We start from the raw sequence: 15,403 nt of genomic DNA, 5'->3' as shown, positions 1-15,403 counted from the left end.
TTTATTTTAACACTTCAGAGATTTCTATTGCTTTTTTAAATAAAACATGTTACGTATTATTAATGTACACAAATCCAGGGAAAAGTAAATGGTAATTTTTACTTGGAGAAAATAAAACATGCATTTAAGGACCAAGTTGTTGTCAGCCTAAAAGCTGTCAGAATAATGCCCTCATAACATTTTTTGTGCTCATAGGTAGGTCTCTATACTTATATGAAAAAATGTGTATATATGAATCTATCCACAAAATGCTTAACACTCTGCATTTAGGTTTCAATAGATAGAAATTGATTTTTTCTTTTTTTTTAAATCTTTTTGCTATTTCTTGGGCCGCTCTCGCGGCATATGGAGGTTCCCAGGCTAGGGGTCTAATCGGAGTTGCAGCCACCGGCCTGCACCAGAGCCACAGCAACACGGGATCCGAGCCGCATCTGCAACCTACACCACAGCTCATGGCAACGCCGGATCGTTAACCCACTGAGCAAGGGCAGGGATCGAACCCGTAACCTCATGGTTCCTAGTCAGATTCGTTAACCACTGCGCCACGACGGGAACTCCCAGAAATTGATTTTAAATGAGTGTCCTTACTTTTAGCAGGAACAAAGGAAAACCACTTTCCTGTAAAGACTTGTGAAGGGGCTGGGAGAAAATGCCCTTCCCACATTTAAACATCCTTGTTTTGGAGTTCCCATGGTGGCGCAGTGGTTAATGAACCCGACTAGTAACCATGAGGTTGCGGGTTCAATCCCTGGCCTCACTCAGTGGGTTAAGGATCCGGCATTGCCCTGAGCTGTGGTGTAGGTCGAAACATGGCTTGGATCTAGCATTGCTGTGGCTCTGGTGTAGGCTGGCAGCTATAGCTCCCATTAGACCCCTAGTGTGGGAACCTCCATGTGCTGCTGGAGCTAGAAAAGACAAAACAAAACAAAACAAAATCCTTGTTTTAAGAGTGTGAGAAATTTTGTAGGTGGAGGTAGTGCTAGGGGATTTCCTTTCTTTACCTCTTACTTTTTCCTAATTAAAGGAAAGAACTAGGTAATGTAAGTGTAATCAGAATAATCGTACAAGTTGCATGAATGGCAACCATGTTTGTGAAAGTAAGGTTGAGAATCAGTATTCATACAACTCACTCCTACTTACTGTTTTGTTTTTGTTTTGTTTTTAAGCAAAGAAATTTTGAGTCTTTTGGGTAATTTCCTGAATATTTCCCCAAGAAACTAGGTATGTTATTTTAAAACTAATGGTCCTCCCTGATAGTAACTTACTATACAAACTTTACTTATTTAAACCCCCGTTAGGTTTATATAAGTATTGGAGCTTTGGCATAATATCAGCATGTATCTCCTACATATCTCTTAAATATAAGCCATCTTCTGTAATATATTTGAGGGAAGGGGGTAGGAGGTGAAATCTGCAATGCAGAAACTCGTGGTGTTTCTATTTATATCTAAAAGGGAATGAATATCCCGCTCTATAGTCTCCTGGATTGAAATGCTTTTTGGCAGGTTGTTTATCCCAAGCAAAATTAAAATTAATAAATGGTTGTCTAATGCACACCTAGCCTTTGACATAAAAATAAATATAATTCTAAATTTTTTTCCTTATATTTAACAGCCATGTGTCATTGTGGCATCTTTTATTGAAAGGAACTTTATTTAAGTAGCATAAACTTGTTGGATGGGCTTCAATTAAATGATGATTTGTTAATGCAAATGTGTAGTGAATGACTGGTCGTACATCTGTCTCTCCATCCACAGGCCATTACTGTGCAGCGTTAGCACATGATTGTAAAAAACGAGAAATCATTATATGCAGGTAGTACATATTCAATCAATTCTGACCTTATGTCTCTGGTGAAATAAAAAAGGTATATAATGTAAATGATATTTAATCTGAATAACAAAAAAGTGGCACTTTGACTCCCTCTGCCTCAAGCTGTTAGGTGATGAGAGGTGACTGCTGTTTGGGGATTGATGGTATTGTGGCCCCTGGGGAAACAGCACTACTTTAATTCTTTGTCATAGGATTGTCATGTGCTTCTCCCACCTAAAATATATTTCAAGTTCTATTTTCATTTTCTTTCTTGTTTTTTTTTTTTGGAGAGTGGTTTATGGGATTGTGGTGAGACATAGGCACCAGTGACCACCAGCATGAGCATGGTGAGCAGTGACAATTAATACAACAAAAAAATTGTACAATTAGCTTCAGCTCCATAAGTGTCTAATGAGCCATTTGTCAGTCTTTTGGTGAAATAAACTACTCTATCTTAATTCTCCACTCTTGCAGCAAATAAATAAAAGTTATGAAACACCCGGGCACCAATAAAATATAATTTATTTCATAGGGCATGACAGAACTCTTTACATATCTAAAATGAACATGTTATTTACAAATGACTTGTGATACTCATATAAACCATGGATCTGTGTGCTAACTGCTTTCATTATAGAGATAGGCATTTTTTTTTTCTGATTGTTTAATCATTTAAATGTATCATTACTCCTAAAGGCATCTGAGTTAAAGTGACTCCTCCTGGTGTGATTAACTCATGAGGCCAAAAAGAACCTCAGAAATGAGCTATTCTGCAGCTGAAGACATTAAGAATTTACTGGAAAGGACAAAACAATAATTTTCATTTGGGAACCTCTCAGCTCTTTACTGATTATCTTCCTGCCCTCATTTATTTTAGGAACCCCAATCTCTTAAAAGTTTTTCATCATCACTATGTGTCAGTCAAACAAAACAGCTCTGTAAGCTTCTTCCACTTATATTTTGTACTAGGTTAAAAGTTGTGATCACCATAATGTGAAAGCGTGAACTGAAAATTCACATCAAAAATGTGCAATATCACTCAAATAAAAGCCCAGATATTTAAAAACTAGTAGTTAATCATTTTAAACAGAACACGAATACCCAGGCTGTTTGTTGGAGGAGCGTATACCAAGGTTCCTCAGTGTAGTCCGTGAACCAGTTAGCATCGGCATCATCTTGGAGACTGTTAGAAAGGCAGATTCTTTAGTCTCTGCTAAAGCAGAAGCTGTGAAAGGGGTCTGGCAATGTGTTTCAACAAGCCCTGTGATTGCTAGAGTTCTCTGGTGGCTCAGTGGGTTAAGGATCTGGTTTTGTTAGTGCTGTAGCTCTAGTTACTGCTGTGGTGCAGGTTAAATCCCTGGCCCTGGCACTTCTGTGTGCAGTGGGCCCGGCCAAAAACCAAACAAAATCTCAAAAAACAAGCCCTGCGATTATGATGTATACTAGAGTTTGTGAACCACTAATAAATACTGTAAAGTAGTTGAAGCAAAAATAAACATTGTAAGACATCTACGAATCCCTGATGTATATATAGAAAAAGAAAGTTGGCATCTTTCAGCTTTAAATAATTTCCATAAGATCCAGTTCATCTCATTTCCTCTTGGTTGGTTCAATACAATTTTTACCCCCCTTTCCCTGCTTTAGTTTACCTTCTTTATCCATTTTGCAAGATAATGGATAGAGTTTTCAGGCAAATTCCAAGTTATTTGGCTGGCCTGCCACACTCTCGTACTGCTAACCAGTTGTTTCAGTCTGCAGTTTAGGGTTTTTGTATTTCATGATTAGTATTTTGTTTCAGCTTTTAATTTTCAGCTTATTTCAAAGCTATTAATGGACAGTCCCCTTAGAAGAAAGAGAACAGCTTCTTTCAGTGCCAGCCTGATGAGGCCGTGAAGGAGGAGGCTAGGATCTCTGGAAGGGATGGATCCAGTAGTCCCCAAATGGCTGCGAGACATCCTTAGGTTGTGATGCTCTACGTCTGCAGCTGAAATGATTCACTGTTGTTACCAGTAGCTGTAGATTGACTCCAGAAATGAAATTGTCTGAAGTATAGAGGGGTAAGTTTTTAAATCAGAAAAAGAAATATCCGGGAAAAATTTTACTAAAGGTGAACAAGACCCAATGATAATTATAGGCAGTTTTGTTTAAAAGGCATTCCTAGAGTTCCTGATGTGGCTCAATGGGTTACAAACCCAATTAGTATCCATGAGGATGTGGGTTTGATCCCTGGCCTCGCTCAGTGGGTAAAGGATCCAGCGTTGCTGTGAGCTGTGGTGTAGGTCACAAACGCAGCTCGGATCCCAAGCTGCTGTGGCTGTGGTGTAGGCCAGCAGCTGCAGCTCCGATTCAACTCCTAACCTGGAAACTTTCATATGCCGCAGGTGCAGCCCTTAAAAGCGGAAAAAAAAAGTCATTCCTATGTCCCTTGCTACTTAGAATGTGGCCCATTGTCCACAGCACAGCATCTCTTAGATGCTTGGTAGACGTGCAGAATCTCAGTTCCCACACCAGGCTAGCCTACTGAGAATTCACATTTTAACAAGTTTCTTGGGAGATTTGCATCACATTAAAAACAGAATCATTTGCTTATTATGTGAGCAGATGAGATTGGATCAAAGTTTGGTAGTGAAGACATAGAGTAAGCAACATCACACTTTTACATGGGGACAAATTCAGTGTAGCTGTGATAGTTCCAAGGAAGTATTTCGACAAAGTGCAGCTGCAGTTGTTGGGAGAATTGCTTTATTGGCCTGACTTAACTTGATTTTGGAATAAATTCATTATGGAAATATGAAATTTGATTAATGATATTTAAGTTTAATTTTTACTTGTTTCTTTCCCAGAGGAGAAGTTACAGTTCAGGGTGATAATTATAAGTGTGAAGAGGGCTACAACCAAGGGATGATATAGATTTAAATCTAAACTCTAAAAAAATTATGAGCTTAGACTTTCTTAATTTGTTTTTCGAAAAGTTGTAGAAGTGTTTGGATTTTGATATTTTAAAAAATTGCTTCTTCTCAGTAAGTTTAAGAAAAAAAGGTGAGTTTGTGTGTGTCTATATATATATGTATTTTTATAATACCAAAAGAAAAATTTAGGTTTATAATTTTAGGTTATCACATCATTTATAAAATTTGATTTAGAGCTGTAAAAAGTTCAGTTACAGCTAATTCTCAGTTATTCATATTAAGAAGAAGCAAGACTACTCTAAGAAGTTAATACTTAGTAAAATAAGTGAATAAGGAGAATTTCAAAAGACCAGGTTATTTAGAATGAAGAGGCTAGCCCAGGCTTATCTAGACATATAAAGTCATTTTTTAATAAGTACTTTGAGGTGTTTGATCTCACCTGCCCTCTCCTGGCTCCTCTCTGAGAGAGACAAAGCACCTAACACCAAGTCTCAAGGAAGCCAAGGAGCTTAACTGAGTCCTGAAAGCTGGTACTTAGTGGAACCATGTCTAAACTTACATCATCAGACTCCTGGGCCAAATATCACAGTGTTTCAAAAGCATAAAACTGAGAAACACCGCCAGGTTGTAAAACATACATGTAAAAGTATATGAAGATAAGTTTTTAGTTCATTGTCAACCTAGTGTAGAAATTAATTCTTCAATGGAACAGAAGAGAGAGGTTGTAGGCAAATTCAAATACATATTAAAAAATTAGCCTGAACTGATAGTAGGTAGATAGTGAATATGTTCTACTATGCTGGCATATGTTAACGTGATAAAGGTGATGACTTCACATTTATGGAGAAGGATAAATTGTTCATCAAATAGTGTTGAGATGATCTATTTGAGAAAAATTAGGTCCTTATCCCAGTCCATATGCTGAAATTAATTCCATGAAGATTTAAAAGTAAAAGTCAAACTGCCAAAAACTAGAAAAAATAGTTGAATATATTAAGTGTTCTTGGTTATGAGAGGGCCTTTTAATGTATGATTTCAAAGCAAGAAAACCATAAAAAAGATTGAGAGGTTTTAGAAAATAAAAATATTAAATGTGTGGAAGAAAAACTATCAACTGAAAAACAAACGGAAAAAAAATATTTACAACTGGGAGTTCCTGTCGTGGCACAGTGGAAACGAATCTGACTAGGAACCATGAGGTTGCGGGTTCGATCCCTGGTCTCGCCCAGTGGGTTGAGGATCCGGTGTTGCCCTGAGCTATGGTGTAGGTCACAGATGTGGCTCAGATCTGGCATTGCTGTGGCTGTGGTGTAGGCCAGCAGCTGTAGCTTGGATTGGACCCCTAGCCTGGGAACCTCCATATACTGTGGGTGCGGCTCTAAAAATTTAGACAAAAAGACAAAAAAATATATATATATATATTTACAACTGTTAGAGGTTTAATGGCCTTGATATATTAAAATCTCTTATAAATAGAAAGGAATAACAACTGAATAAAGAAGTGGGCAAATGATACAGACATTTTGATATATTCATGTGTGTGCATTCACATATTTACTAATAAATGTTAAATTTAATTCAGTAATCAAAGCCGTGATACTTAATCAACAGTGATGTGTTATTTTTGCCTATTGAATTAGCAATGGTAAAACCAAAATAATGTATCCTGTGTTGGAAAATTTTCATAAAAGCATAAATTTGCTAGTTGGTTTCAAAATGCGTAAAACTCTGCATAACCTTTACCCTCCGATTCCATTAGTAAGCATTTATTCAAAAGAAATAAAATGATTTTTACAGAGATTTTCTTTAAAGAATTTTTGGCAATATTATATATGATACTGAAAAATTCTGTAAATGTAAATGCTTAAAAAAAGAGGACCAGTTCATTAGATAACAGTATAGCCATACAATGGAAGGCTATTCAGCCACTTTATTATTTTTTTAATTTGTACTTAACTCTTTTTTTAAAAAAAATTGAAGTATAGTTGATTTACAATGTTGTGTTAATTTCAGGTGTACAGCAAAGTGATTCAGTTATACACACTCACATATGTATATATCCATTCTTTTTCAGGTGCCTTTCCCCTACAGGTTATTAGCAAGCATTGAGTAGACTTCCTTGTTCAGCCCACTTTATGTTTTTGGCCTCATCCGTGGGATATGGAAGTTCTTGGTACAGGGATTAAACCTGTGCCACAGCAGTGACAATGCTGGATCCTTAACTGCTACCAGAGAATTCCTTAAATCACCCTTTAGAGACAAGTGTATATAAAAAAGTACATATTATGAGCATATTTTATTATGAAATAAATGTGTATATATCTTATATGTGCATAGACATAGAATTGGAAAGCCGTAATCTACAATTATTTCTACACAGTGAGATTATGGGTATCTATGCTTTTATTTTCTAGCTTTTCTGAGACAAATACTGATTACTTTTGAAATAAGGAAGAATAACAAAATCAACCTTGACATTAGCTGAATACATAAAGCCAGTTATTTTAAATGTAGGTCAAACATATTCCTTTAATTCAGCACTTATTATGTGCTAGTGCTAACTCTTGGAAATACAGCTCAAGGAATTCCTCATGGAGTGAAGAAGAAGTTGTATAAAATAAAAGGCCTGTGAATCTGAAAGACTTGCATGGTGATGAAGGTAGATGTTCTGGTTACTCAGAAGAAAAATAAATGGTCATCTGGGCTTCATGACAGTAAGGAGGTGAGTCAGCAAGAAGAGATATTTGAGAAGGGTTTTGAAGAAGTTCCCCAAATCCATGGAAAAGAAAGAGCATTTCTGTCATGTGTAGAAGTGGTGAAGAGAGCATGACTTTTGGTCTGCTGTTAGGAAAGAAGAAAATGTAGACTGCCTGTGGGAAGCGGCCAAAAAATGAGCGTCAGCAGGAGTATAGAGACCATAGTAAGGCATTTGTAATATGAACAGTGCAGGCCAGAGCTGATCAGATTTGCCTTCTAGAAAGATCCCTGAGGATCAGAATGTGCCTAAATAAGATGGCGGCAAGGAGACAGATTAGAAAACTAATCCATCATCAAGGAGGGAAGAGAAGGCATTTGGCGGTGGAATTGCAGAGGGAAGGATGACTGCAGTGCAAAATGATGTATCTTGGCCCTCAAGGATTGGAAGTGGGAGAAGGGCTTAAGCACCAGGTACCGTTCACTCTGCCCCCAGTACAGGAGGAGAGAGAGGTGGTAGGCAGAGGGGTGCAAAGATGAGTTCTGTGCCAGGGCATTGCCTGTTCCATTCTCCGTCACAGTAATGTATTATGATTTCTTACTGCAATTTTCAGCTCGAGTAGTCCTTTTACAATTATTTGTAATGTTCTCTTAATATCTTCCCAGGCACTTTCCTTCATGTAAATGTGGTAGTTTAAAAGTTTTCATTTAAATACCACTTATTAGAAGGCACTGTAGAATAATGATTAGGAGTATGAACTCAGTTCCACCACTTAACTCTGTGTGACTTTAGGAAAGCAACTTGCATCTCTCAGCTACAGTTTCTCATCTGCAAAATGGGTATAATACCTTTAAAGACTTCAGAATTAAATGAAGTGCTCCTTGTAAAGCTCTCACCATAGTAATCACTCAAATAAATATTAACCAGTGTTATTTTATTATAACTTAAGACAACTGGTTTATAGGAAGATACAGCCTCACAATAGACATAATACAGAAATATTTACTTGCATGTTTTTCTAAAAACAAAATTACTGTAATATACTTGCTTTACAAAACTCAGGGAATTCTGTACATATTTTAATGTGACATTTTCAGAGATTTGTTAAGTTACAAGGTTGAGTGCCTGCAGCCCAGAATTTATCTCAAGGAGGTGATCTGGTGGTGGCTGATTACATTACCAGGGAAGCAGCAGGGCCAAGTGCCTGTAGCTCTGGTTAACTGGGAGAAGTACACTGCTAGACACACCGTGTTGGATGAAGTTGCTTGGATCCTTGGGAAGGAAGCTATAGTTCCCTCCATCACTGACTCCAGGCTCCCTTACAGTAATGTGTCCATCCCTCTTTCTCATCCCACTGCCTTTTCAGCTCTTTTGGGAAGAGTCTGGAGACTCCAAAGGACAACACCTCTAAGTCTTAAGGATGCATTGGCTGTGCGTGCTGTTTCCAACCATGAAATAAGTTACAGTGACAACCTTGGTCTGGACTTTCCTTTTGTCAGATATGCACCTTCTCCATCTGCTCCCTGTAAGTCAGGTGTTAGTGTTACGGGTGTGGGTATATCTGACCCTTAGCCTGGTTGCACTTTGCACTGCTGCTGCCACCACCTCCCTACTTGTGGTGACAGCCAGAATTAGATACAGGCCAGCCTGCTTCTTTGGGGAACTCAGACCCTCAGTTGCCTGCAGGCCCCATTTGTCACTATGTGTGGTTATTCATGCCACAGGAGAATAGACTTTTTGCTTATTCCTCTTTATGAACTTCTCAGACTGAAGGTTTGCAGGCAAGAGCTGGGTAGCCACCTGGTCTCTTCATCTTGTGACCCCTCCCCAATGTTGAGGGACGAAGCCTGAGCTATAAACATGGGGTTCTTCTTCCCCTCTTGTGTTCCCGTGGCCCCTGCCTCCATCTGGGAGCTCTGGGCTGCCTGAAGGGTTTGGAAACACACTGTGGGAACTGTTTAGCACCCCACTAGCTTCTAGAAAAACTGGCAAATTTGCTACTGCTAGCAACTATTTCAAAACTTTATTTTTTAGTATTAAATAAACAGATAACGTTGTACTTCTCACATTAACATTCGTTCTGTTTTAAATTTAAAGTTTGTTTTCCCTAATTGATATCTTTATTCTTCTGCTGTAAGGCGCTCGGCGATTTTCTCTCTAGCACTGATTTTAGGTACTGACCAGCATCTTTGCCTTTTCTTTTTGCTTAAAGTGATCTCCTTATCCACGATTAAGAGGATGATCCCCTCAGTTATCTTAGATAAATTCACTGCAAATGTCACGCAGAATATTAAAGACGGTAAATTTTCTGCTATGTGATTTTCATTTGTGAGTATTCATCTATCCTTTCCAGTGCCATATTCAGAAATCTCTATAAATATCAATACATGAAGATCAATTTCTCTGAGTTACTGACCATGGAAACACGTGGAACAACATAGATGACCCATTATTACTGGTCAGATTCTTCCCTTCAAGTGGTTTGTTTTGACATACAAGTCACTAAGTGGTTTTTTTCAGAGAAAGCTTAGCTTGATGGGTCGTCACATAAGCTGTTTGACATTTGTCCCCAGTCAGGCCGGATGCCACATGAAAAATTTACTCAGGCAAGAGGCTCCCAGGAATAAACAGTTCTCTAGTGTTGTTCACAGGGGACTCGGCAAGGTGAGCGGAACTTCAACTTGTCACGGATGCACTGTTCTGACAAACATAAGTAGATGCTAATGGCTAAATCGTGACAGAATAAAGTCCCACAACCATATGGCTAATTGCCACAACAATATCTTCAGTGTTATTAATCAAGTTTTCATAGTGTGCCATGATAATTGGAATAATTAGAAACAGCATAGGCCTTGCTTGTCTCCACCACACACTTTGCAGACAGGGACCTCAGACAACCACAGTTGCACGTTCAGTACTGTATTGTTTGGTGCCATCTTTTCCTCAGAAATACTTTGGTTAATTAATGAATTAACTGCTTGCCATTGGTGCATTTCGTATGAACTTCTGTAGGAACACACTTATCTAAGGGAAACCACCAAACCCCTGTGCATCAGTTTAAATCGGCAGTATTCCTTTAAGGCAAGAATAGAAATCTGCCCGTCTTGGATCTTATAGTTTGAAAGATGAATTCGTTGTACACTCATTTGGATGATGGACATCGTTTTTTTGGTCATGTATTTCCCGCTTTAGCTAATTTAGTTAAGAAAATGAGGAATTAGAAAGCAATTGAATAAATTACAAGATGTAAGTATTTGCATAATTTGTTTCAGACAAATACTATGTAATGCTCCCAAAATGAATTATTTTGAGCATGTCTTTCAATTATGGATGAGGTAAATATTACCATCTTTAATATCACAGTTGAAACTTACATTTTCATGTGGCTAACATTAAAATATACTCCGGTCATTTATAAGTTAATATTCATTCCTTCATCTTAATAGTGGAACAAGAATTCACTTGTGTTTGGCACAATCTTCTAATTAAGAGGGCTTCTCGGACTGATTTGCTTTGTGAGGAGGTGACTGGGCAGGAGGCAGGAGGAAGACAAGATTGACGATAACCAGCACCTTGGTGGCCCAGAAGCTTCTAGGCAAACAGATGAGGGAAATGGCTCTTGTAGCTGTCTGTTGTTAAACTGCCTCTCTAATGATTTTTGAATGTATGTAAGTAGTCATATCTTTGAATTCTGTGCCCTTCAATTTGTATCTTCCTTGCCCTTTTCTATCCCATTGCATTCTTTAATGAGAGATGTCATACCATATTTTTCAAAAATTTAAGGTATTGTTGTGTTTTAGTTAAAAGCCATCCCCCCAAATCCCAGAATAAAAATAGCTAGTTAGAAACACTGTTTCATTATAATTTTAGAATTACCTAGGCCAAAAATCTTTGCTTCTTTAATCCCTGAATTCCACAAAATTTAAAATCACTGTGTTATATTCAGTTTCTTTTATTTAAATGAATCTTTTCTTCTTTTTTCCTTACCTCTTTATGGATGGAGTGAGAGGCACAGAGTAGAGACGATGTTAAGAAAATTGGAAGTTAAAGATAAGAAAGCAGAAAAATCTGAATTTTTTTCTTTCAATCAATTCACTTTGTGGATAAAATGATTTAGGTCTTTTACTTCTACTTTAGTCTTTTTACTATTCATTAGATAGAAGATAGACAAGGTAAAAAAACTATTCATTTTGGTACTCATTAGCAGTTATTATTAAAGAAAATTGGTGTAGAGTAAAATAAACCAGAGTCTAAAGTGAAAGTTAGGTTCTGTTTAGATTTTATTTTTTGATGCTCTGCTTTAAATAAGGTGTAATTGAGTTGTTTGAACTTCAGGTTTATCCTTAACATCAATCAGAATGTATTGGCTGCAAGTTGTAGAAAACCTACCTCAGACTGGCTCAAGCATTGAGGAACTTAATTATTTCATACAGCTCATGTCTAAAGGTGCTGCAACTCTAGGACTCAATTAAGGACTCAAGTATTATTTGTATTAACAAATACAAATATTGTTTCTTATTGTTTCTTAAGGCCCATTCTCCTGTTATCACAAATGATTCGGGGGCTACAGCCTTCCTTGTTCTAGTCTAGCAGGAGAGAAAGAAAAACCTTTCATCAAATACAAAACATCAGTTCCTTTCAGTCCAATTGGACCAAATCAGATTTGTGCCTACCCCAAACCAAGAACAGTTGCAAGGAGAATGTCATTTACTGTTTACTTCAGACTACTTGGAGTCTGCCTTTAGAGTAATGGTTCTTAAATTGTGGCCTCTGGACTATCAATGTAGGCATTCCCTGGGAACTTACGAGAGATGAAAATTCTTGTTCTCCACCTTAGACTCATGGAATCAGAACCTCTAGGATAGGATCCCAGCCATCTGTGTTTTGAAAAACTCCAGATAATTCTCATGCATGCTGTGTTTGGAACCACTGACCACCAGAGCAAAGGATGCTGTCAACTTTCTTCTGAATAGTGCTGGGGAGACATGCATGGCTGGGCTAAGTCGAGTTTGTTTAGGAAGGAATGAGGCCAGAATAGATTCTGGGTAGGCAATCATGTTCTCTCTACTTTACGACTAAAGTAATTAAGTATATTTTCTCTCTTGCAAAGTTATTTATATGTGATGTACAGCATTTTTCATGAAACTCAACTATACCAAATTCTCTTCCTAGTAAATGTGGCAGACAGTGCTTTTTACTTGCCTAATATCCATTCACTCTTTCTTCTTGACTAAAATAAGCCTGATTTAGAGTTTGTTGGATATGTTTGTTGTTACTTTGGAATGATACTGTACCTACCTTCAGGTGTGCAGGATGACCCACTTCTGACCAATTATATTTAATCCCCAGTCATTTGGCTGAGATTTATGTCAAAGATTTGCTTTTATGACACAGGCTCCACCCTTTATCATTTTCTCTCTCTTTCTTATGATGGCTCTAGATGCAGCAGCCATTTTGCATCTACAGGTGAATGCCAAAGAGAATTTCAGAGGCCTCAACCCTGACACCATTAAGCTGTAGGCCCAAAGCCAGTAGTCATATACTCTGACCTTCTCTTACATGAGACAGAAATTAATCTCATATTTAAGACACGGTTTAGTTTTTTTCTTACTTGCAACCATATGTAATCCTGATTAACATTTTGTAATTGTTTAAATAAAAGTAGGAACCTACAGCTTTCCTGTTTTTAAATTCTTTCCTGTTTTCTAGATTTTACTTACTGCCCCTGTCATTACAGAGCACTTGCAGAGTGGGTAAGCCCACATGATTTAGGCTTGAATTTCCCCTCTCTGTATCTTACTGTGCTTGGCAAATTATATAAATTTGTTAAGTAATAGTTCTCTGAAATGTAGAATGAGAATAATAATAATTTATTTTGCTGTTAAAAGAATTAAATATCTTAATAGATGTCCACCGTTATCCCCATGCCTGACACATTTTAAACTTTGAAAAACAGTGGCTCTATGCTGAGGAAGTTCAGTGAGGGTGGAAAGTGCCCTATATCTGTAAATACATGCTATTCAGCAGCGTAGGAATAAGGACAGAGAAAACAAGAAAAGAAGTCAGCATGAGCCATATTTTATTGCAATACCTGTTTGGACATTTTATTAGCTGCTTATACAACCATTCTTAGCAGCTTCTTATGCCAAAACAAGATTTCCAGTAAGTATGAATATGCACTTTGTTTCTTTCTGTCTTTGGGAAAAATTATCACTTAAATTCTCCAACATAATAGGCTAAGTCCATCCTGCATGATTTGATAGTCTTTAAAATTCAGACTGGACTCTAGACTTCTTAAAGCAAAAGTCTTTGTTTGGATTCTTTAGCAGGTAGGACCATGCCTATTAGGACCATACCTGGCGTTCAATAGCATTCAGAACAGTTAAATGTACAGGTGGACTTTAATAATACTTGTTGCTGATAGAAAACATAGGGCGATTATTACCAAAGCATGGTTTTCTGTATTCAGCCTTGTGGTTGTGGCTCTGCTAGGTGGAATCCTACATGGGTCTTTTTCTCTATAATTTAGTGTTATTCATTGCTCGGCTGCACTGACCACCAGTAAGATCCACTATCCCGTAAGATAGTGACTGGGTTAGGGCAAAAGTTTTAGCATTATGGAAATATCAACTCTTAGATATCACCTTAAAATACACACACTGTGATCTTACACTCTTACATGTCCTTTTAATAGTTATCTATATTTCAAGTGACAGACATATTTGATTCTTAATGTTTCATTTTTTGACAGAAAAAAACTTACTAAGGACCCTATATTAGATAAGACTATAACTTGCCAAGATATGTTTAGTAGTACAATCCATTAAAATAATTAACTAAGTTAATATTTACCATTTTCAAAATGATCTTATAAGAAATAATTGCTTTTCTTATCTTTTGGGGATATGTACTCAGATTTTAAGGCTTAGACCAAATTCAAATCTCTGTCATCTTATTTTGATTAAAAGGGTACATGGTTAATTGGTTTTATAAAGGTTTTATTATTATTTCTAAGCTGACTGGCTTATCTGTGCTTTCTCTGCAGATATTATTTTTCTCTGAAGTTGAATGACACATTTGCTTTAAATATACAAAGTCAGCTCATTTTGGGAGGAATAGAAAAAAACTAGCAGCTCCAATTATCCATTTTAAAATCAGGTTCAGAAGAGCTTGAGTTGTTCAAAGGAGAAGTAAGGAAAATTCTCCCTTGTCCTGAATTCTTTTGGTACAATTTTATAGAAATATGAAAATCAAATTATATAAGGGTTTATATTCAAAAGGTGACTTACTAAGGTCTCCATGTTTAGATTTGGAACATCTTGAGATGACATGCCAGATCCCATAATCTGTAGAACAAGAAAGGTGTATTCCTATTATGAATGAGATTTTATTTAAGAAGAATTGTCTTTCTTTAAAGGTGCCAATTAAGAAATTGAGTCTAGGAAGTTCAGGGTTTTAATCCTGACCTCACCATTTTCACAGCTCTGCAGCTGCTTCATCTGTAAAGTGGCGACCTAGTGATCACCTCCCAGAGTAGACGTACATATAAAAGATGTACATATGAAAGAAAATGACTTACATTTAAGTACCAAAACAAGTGTCTTCAATAAATGGTAGTTCTATTAATCACCAGCGTCTTTGCATACTACAAGAATTAGTATATGTTTGAATTTCTAAAGCTGCTTTAGGTGATGAGTAGAAAATACTCTCTCTGCCTTCCCAGTGGCTCATAAAGTCAGTATGAAACAAATCATGTCTGCCTCTACTCTCCAGTTATTCCTCTAGCTCCTCACCTCTGCTTCCTACTCTCATGGTCACATCAATAATCTCTTTGTTTAATTGTGCCAGTATTTGTACCACCTGAGGAACTTCTACCTCAAACATGCTTCTCTCTGACTTGTTTCTACTTCCATTACCATATGTCCAACTCCAGTCAGACTTCCATTCCGCTTACCCCAGTGCTTTTCCACTGTCCTTTATTTCACCA

At 37.2% G+C, this 15,403-nt stretch overlaps 1 protein-coding gene across 8 annotated transcripts in view; it reads left to right on the top strand.

Annotated features, from left to right (window-relative positions):
• TBC1D5 (TBC1 domain family member 5) overlaps nucleotides 1-15,403 on the top strand; it is a 546,905-nt gene that overhangs the window by 353,124 nt on the left and 178,378 nt on the right. The gene's annotated exons all lie outside the window — the stretch shown is intronic.

Source organism: Sus scrofa, chromosome 13, assembly GCF_000003025.6.
Source record: "Sus scrofa isolate TJ Tabasco breed Duroc chromosome 13, Sscrofa11.1, whole genome shotgun sequence".
Lineage (NCBI taxonomy): Eukaryota > Metazoa > Chordata > Mammalia > Artiodactyla > Suidae > Sus > Sus scrofa.
This window is presented reverse-complemented; position numbering and strand designations above follow the sequence as displayed.